This window comes from Gekko japonicus, unplaced genomic scaffold (genome assembly GCF_001447785.1).
Source record: "Gekko japonicus isolate JY-2015 unplaced genomic scaffold, Gekko_japonicus_V1.1 scaffold849, whole genome shotgun sequence".
In the NCBI taxonomy this organism is placed as follows: Eukaryota; Metazoa; Chordata; class Lepidosauria; order Squamata; family Gekkonidae; genus Gekko; species Gekko japonicus.
The window spans coordinates 273,878-280,781 of record NW_015163112.1 but is presented as its reverse complement, the minus strand read 5'-3'; the positions used below and the strand labels follow the sequence as shown (position 1 = coordinate 280,781).

Here is a 6,904-nt window from a genome sequence, read left to right as displayed (position 1 = left end):
CCACCACCACTACCCCTGTGTGACTGCAGAGCAGTTCCGCCGCATCGGGCTGACTGGCCAGATGAAACATCGTGGCCCATGGCATCCCCCCCCCCCTTTTGACCCCCCTGGGATATGCATTAGGGGGTAAGTATTGTAGTCATTTTGTATCCTGTGAGATGTGCATTTTTGCCTAAACTGTTTTAACTGTTGACTTTTACTGCACTTGTGCCTTAATTGATTTAACTTGTATTTTTATCGCACTTTTGTGCCTGTGTAAGCCGCCCTGAGCCCGTGTGCAGGGAGGGCAGGGTATAAATGAAATGAAATAAATAAGTAATAAACTAGGTAGAAAAATATTATTTTTGAATGAAAAAAAGTGAAGACTATCCCCCCTCCCAATGCTATTGGCTGAACGGGCGTGCTTTCTGGCTTCCCGCAGACTGAATTTGATTCTGGTCCCCATCGATGCCCTAGCCTGATCTCATCACATCTCGGAAGCTAAGCAGGGCCGGCCCTGGTTGGCATTCGGATGGGAGACCCACAAGGAAGTTCAGGGATGTGAGGCAGAGGCAGGCGATGGCAAACGACCCTCTGAACGTCTCTGGCCTTGAAAACCCTACAGGGTCACTGTGACTTGAGGGTCCTTCCCACCACCAAGTTACGCTGTCCTGACCCGGATGGCCGGATCTCCTCAGATCTTAGAAGCTGAGCAGGGTCGGCCCTGGTGGATAGTACTTGGACGGGAGACCACCAAGGAAGCCCAGGGTTACTACGGAGAGGCTGGGCGGTAGCACACCACCTCTCTTCGCCTCTTTCCTTGACAATCCTACAGGGTCACCATAAGTTGGCTGAAACTTTACCGAACTTTGTACTCAGATACCAATCAGTGCTCTTTTGACTTACTCCCCCCCCCCTTTTGGGCATCCTATTTGATGGCTGCATATCATACTGTTTTCTTGCCTTCAGGCAGGGCTATTTTGGGGCAGGAACGCTCAGCTGGCTTCTGAGTTGGCCACGCCCAGCAGGAACTCATTAGCATAACAGGCCACACCCAACAGCAGGAACTCATTAGGATTGGCTGCATTAGGGGTGTGTGGCCTAACATGCAAAGAAGTTTCTGCTACAAAAAAAAGCCCTGGGTTTTGACAACGAAGTGTACAGAATGAGAAGCAAAAGGTGGGTGTGATGACATGGGTGTGTGGTCTAATATGCGAATGAGTTGTGGTGTCAGGGGTGTGGCTAATATGCTAATGAATTTCTGGTTTTGGGTGTGGCCTATTATGCTAATGAGTTCCTGCTGGGCTTTTTCTACAAAAAAAGCCCTGCCTTCAGGTATTACTCTGAATATGTGTGTGTGTGTGGGGGGGGTAATGATATTATAAGTAGTCTTGGGGGCACTTGTGCTGGAAAGCAGGGCAATTTTTTTTTTTTTTTTTAAATGAGGGGATTTTTTTTTTTTAAGAAATAGCAGGGAAACGTCCTCTCTCCCCCCCCCCCCGGGAAAACCCCGCACACTTCCCCTCAAACTGGAATAGGACTTGCAACTGGTCTCATTTCTCTGTTTCTCCCTCCCTCCCCTAAGCTCTCCGTTGCTTTGGTTACAAGCCCATGAGCTCACACGGCGTGGAATGCAGCTCTGCCTTGGGACCTGACTGGGCAGGAAAAGAGGGACTCGGGGGACTTGGAGTTCTATTTTCCTCTCACCCTGCCTCTGAAGAGCTCAGCCTTGGACAAGGTGCCCCCCCGCCGCCTTTGTTTATCTTCACAACGACCTGGTGAGGTTGTTTATGCCTTCGAGAAATGGTGGTGGCCTCAGCGAGCCCGGATTTGAACACAGGCCTCTCTAGTCTAAGTCCAAAACTGAAGCAGTTATACCATAACATCTTTGACTGAAGAGGGCAAAGAGACTGGGTGGGGCGGGCTAGGATTGAGGGGACGCAGGGCAGCCTGGTTGCTGAAGTTACAATCCTACACACAGCACGTTGGCGTGAGCCCCACTGCATTCGGTCGGATTTGGTGGCATGAACGAACGAATGTTTATTTGCAGTCAAAGGCCATTCATGATAGGAATACATTCTTCTGTAACAGCCAAAGAGATTCATTCCAGCGCAAAAAAATATGTTTAGTCTTAAAAGCCTTAAAATATTTATTAAATCTAACAATAAAAGAAACTAAAATAAATCTAAAATGTCTAGTATGTGTAAAACGATTATAAGTCATACAAATAAAAAAAAAATACATAATCGTGCTCCTCATTGTGGAATTTTACTAAGTGGAGGCAGAGTTTGGCTATCTGTCCAGAGACAGTCGGATTTTCACTAATTAAAAGTCTCTCCGGGCAGGTCTGATCTGCATCAACTGACGGTCTGTCTAAAAATGGGGATAGAAACGTATCCCTATAAACTTGATGGAACGGGCACCGAAAGAACATATGTGGATTTGGTGGCAGAAAGTGGCACTAAGTCGTAGCCAACTTGCAGTGACCTCAGAGGGGTTTCAAGGCAAGAGGCAAATGGACGTGGTTTCCCACTGCCTGCCCCTGCAGAGCACCCCTGGACTTCCTTGGTGGTCTCCCATCCAAGGACTAACCGGGGCCAACTCAGCTTGGCTTCCCAGACGGAGCCAGCCTGGGCCATCCGGGTGAGGGCTCAGTCCAATTTCCTTCTCGAATAAACAGGCCTACAGTCAGAGGAGCGCCGGATTCAAATCTCTCCGCACATCCCACCCCCATTCATTTGTGGTATGGAAATCTTGATGCCTGTGTCCATTCTTACAGTGAGGATTGCCAAGATGACACATTCTGGACACAGTCTCATCAGAGCTCAGAAAGCTGAGCAGGTTAGTCTATGGGTGGGAGACCACCAAAGAAATCCAGGGTTCCTATGCAGAGGCAGGCTGTGGCAAACCACCTCTGACTGTCTCTTGCCCTGAAAATCCTGCAGGGTCACCATAAGTTGGCTGTGACTTGACTGCGCTTTACATAGTCACACACATGCTGTTTTTTCTTTAAACAGATGTTTAATACGATGGGTGCTCGACTCACCAGATCGGGTGTGGCATTAACGTTTACCTTTGGTGGACGGCAGTCTACGTCTGTTCCCAAGGGTGGGGCGGTGACAATTCAGGAACTGCGGGAGGAGATCGAGGCTAGGGAAGTAATTCTCGGGAGCCCAAGAATTGCTGGGGGGGGCACCCACCGCCCACCAGGGGGGGCTGCCTGGATCTGAAGCACGGCAGGATTCATATTATTTCAGGACTTTGCCTAATACCTTAAAACATTATTTTATACTTCTACTGAAGATGACTGTTTAAACCAGCACTCCCCAACCTCTAGGTCCCAAAAGTAGGTCAGGAAGCCTATGAAAGTGGGTCCCAGCCTACTGCAGTTCCAATGATTTGTGAATGCTCCGGGCTTCTTTTTTAATACCAAGTGAATTTGGGCTTGTGGGTCACCGTGTCAAAAAGGCTGGGGACCCCGGGTTTAGATCTTAAGTCCTGCCACCAAGCTGTCAATAGTCATTTAAGAAAAACCCAGTAAGATAGCTGCCTGGTGCTTTCTGGGTACCGTTAATTTCACGGGGGATTTCTGAATGGGACCCCCGGGTTGTACCCAACAGCACTCCACTCAGCTAAGTTGTGGGTCTTTCTCCCTGCTGGAGAGCACGCCCGTGGACTTAGAAGGGCGTAACTCTGTTTCGAACGGAGTGGTTGGCTGAGCCTGAATGTTAATTGAGATCAGCGTCCTATCTGAATTTAATGTAAGTTACTACTAGGTTGATTAGTTGTAATTTGAAATATCTTGTATGTGTTCATAAGAACGGTAATATTACTATGTTACAGATTCTTAAGACTGTTGTCTAACATTTATGAAACTGAGAGCTTTGGCACCACTACGTAAGTAAGCACTAAGATTATTGTATTGTCTCTTGTCTCTTATTATTGGTGTAGCACATATTCTAAAAACTGTATTTTTGTACACCCAGAATATCTCCTGAAGAAGATCCATTTTTTGAAACGTTGTTATGTAATCCGGAGACGACGTTGATTATGTACCTTGGTTCAAGGATTTTCTATTGAGTTGTGTATCATGTTGTAGTGCTTTAGATGGCAATACATAAACAGCATTCTTTATAAGTCTTATGACTGTTTGATTGTGGGTCAGACTATCACGACTGTTGCCTTTATACTTGTTTAACAGCAGGCAACTCATCGCGAAGGACTGCAAAACTAGATTTAATAATCCTGCTCCCCTTAACCGAGCGATTTCCAGCCTATGCTATTCCGTATCCCCCCCCCCCCCCCCCAGCCAACAAACGCTCTCGCCTCTCCCATCTCTAAATCCGGCAAACTATATCTGATCCTGTCCGAAATGCCCTTCCTCCGTGAAAGGAACGAGCGTCAATTTTTCCTTTAAAGGTATCCTTCACTCCTCTGAGCACGTGCAGACAGCCGTTTCCTGTCAACAGAAAGCAACCATCTACATAGGGTTGCCAGCTGTGGGTCGGGAAACACCTGGAGACTTTGGGGGTGGGGCCTGGGGAAGGCGGGGCTTGGAGAGGGGAGGGGCCTCAGCCAGGCATCCTGCCACAGAGTCCACCCTCCAGAGCATCTCTTTTCTCCAGGGAACTGGTCCTCTGGACATCAATTGTAATAGTGGGAAATCTCCAGGTGCAACCTGTTGAGTTGGCAACCCTGAAAGGACATTGGTTTACTTTAAAAGTCAGCTTTTGTCCCGAGACTGAACGATGAAAGCCACCTTGTTGCAAAATGTGGAAGCAGGAACGGGAAACACCCACACACAATGTTTTTATCTGGCGACTTCCTCCTGTTCCCAGGCCGGGGAGATCGAGCTCCCCTTCAAGGGAGAGGCTGGCCTCTCTGCTATCGCAAGGCAGGCTGCTAAACCGCATTCAAGGCAAAGGTGCATCCGGGTGGTAACACAGCGAAAGGGGAAGTACGGGTACTCTGGAAGGGCGAGGGGGAGGTGTGTTGCAGAGAGCAGATCCATTTCTGCTTTTTTAATCCAAGCGGCCTCAGGGTCACACTCGATCTAAAGTTCTGCAGAAGTCATTAGGAAACTGCCCTTAGAACACTGGAGAAAGTGTGGACATCTTTTTAAGAATTATATTCTTCTTCTTGGAGTAGGGTAGTGAGAGCCAGTTTGGTGTAGTGGTTAAGTGCGTGGACTCTAATCTGGGAGAACCGGGTTTGATTCCCCACTCCTCCACTTGCAGCTGCTGGATGACCTTGGGCAAGCCACCGCTCTGTCAGAGCTGTTCTCTCACTCAGAGCTCTCTCAGCCCCACCTACCTCAGAGGGTGTCTGCTGTGGGGAGGGGAAGGGAGTTTCTAAGCCGCTCTGAGACTCCGAGTGAAGGGCGGAGTCTAAATCCAATCCCTTCCTCTTCTTCTTCTTCTAGAGACTGAGATGTGAAATGGTATCGCCTGATCTCAGTGGATTTTGGAAACTAAGCAGAGGAGGGCTTGGGGATGAGGGACCACCAAGGAAGACCCTGCAGAGGAAGGCAACGAGGGACCACCTTTGCTTCTCACTTGCCTTGAGAGCTCCTTGCTAAGAGACACCCCCCCCCAATCCTTCGTGAACCTTCCTGACCGCTGTGGTCGTGTCTGGAGGCCCTGCTTTAGCTGCCCGTCTTCTGAGATTAAGCAGGTGCCAACCTGGGGGATGGGCCTTCTCCGTCAGGGGACCACAGCTCTGGGACTCTCCCCCCAAGAGGACTCCTCCGCCTCCTTCTGTCGTCTGGAGGCCCTGCTTCGGGTGCCCCTGTCTTCTGAGATTAAGCGGGTGCCAACCTGGGGGAAAGGCTTTCTCGGTCAGGGGACCACAGCTCTGGAACTCTCCCCCCAAGAAGACTCCGCCGCCTCCTTCTGTCGCCATCTTCCCCCAGCAGGCGAAGGCTTTTTTTGTTTCGTTTGGCATCCCCCCCCCCCAGCGATCCCTCCGTCCTCCCGACCAATGTTTTAACAGCTGTTTTTGTGTCTTTGTACACATTTTCACTGTTTTTGAGATGTTTTAATGATGTGCATTGGGGGAGCGCTGATTTCGATACTTTTAAAACAAGGATTTGATCAGGTACATTATAATTTGTCGGCTGCCTCAGGGGCCTTGTGAGGGCGGAAAGGCGGGACACGAACACAAGCACTGTAAATAAATAAAGTAGTCAAGTCAGTTGTGACTTGATGGCGCATGTGCATGTAAAGGGTGGTGACTAAGAGCCTGCGGTATCAATCAGGATGCTCCCCCCCAACCCTCCTCGTACGCATCTCGTCTCTAATATGAGCTCACAAGGGAGTCTATACGTGACAGTGAATACATGAAGCTGCCTTATACTGAATCAGACCCTCGGTCCATCAAAGTCAGTATTGTCTACTCAGACTGGCAGCGGCTCTCCAGGATTTCAGGCAGAGAGGTCTTTCACATCACCTCCTACCTGATCCTTTTAACTGGAGATGCCGGGGATTGAACCTGGGACCTTCTGCATGCCAGGCAGGTGTTCTGCCAGTGAGCCACGGCCCCTCCCAGGTAAACTGCTCGATGCTGCAGTCCTGTAGGGGAATGATTCCAATGGCACGACACCCAACCCTGTGCAGGTCTAGCCTTCGCTTCGGCAAGCGACTCTTTGCAGAATGAGGATATTACACTCTGACTTTGCAGGTCGGGTAGCCAGTTGGGAAATACATGGAAAATTTGGGGGGGTGGAGCCTGAGGAGGGCGGGGCTTGGGAAGGGAGGGGCCTCAGCAGGGTGCAGTGCCACAGAGCCCACCCTCTGAAGCAGCCACGTTTCTCCAGGGGAACTGTTCGTGGTCATCTGAAGATCAACCGTAATAGCGGGAGATCTCCAGATGCCTCCTGGATGTTGGCGACCCGGCAGTTTCCAGGGTTGCAACAAGGGAAGAAAAG

At 49.7% G+C, this 6,904-nt stretch overlaps 1 protein-coding gene across 1 annotated transcript in view; it reads right to left on the bottom strand.

Moving 5' to 3' along the window:
* The window catches only part of ORAI3 (ORAI calcium release-activated calcium modulator 3), an 8,419-nt gene extending 5,378 nt beyond the window's left edge, over positions 1-3,041 (bottom strand). Inside the window, exon 1 of the mRNA XM_015406828.1 lies at positions 3,026-3,041. The gene's annotated coding sequence lies outside the window, so the exon portion shown is untranslated. The remainder of the gene's footprint in view (positions 1-3,025) is intronic.
* Positions 3,042-6,904: the final 3,863 nt, after the last annotated feature.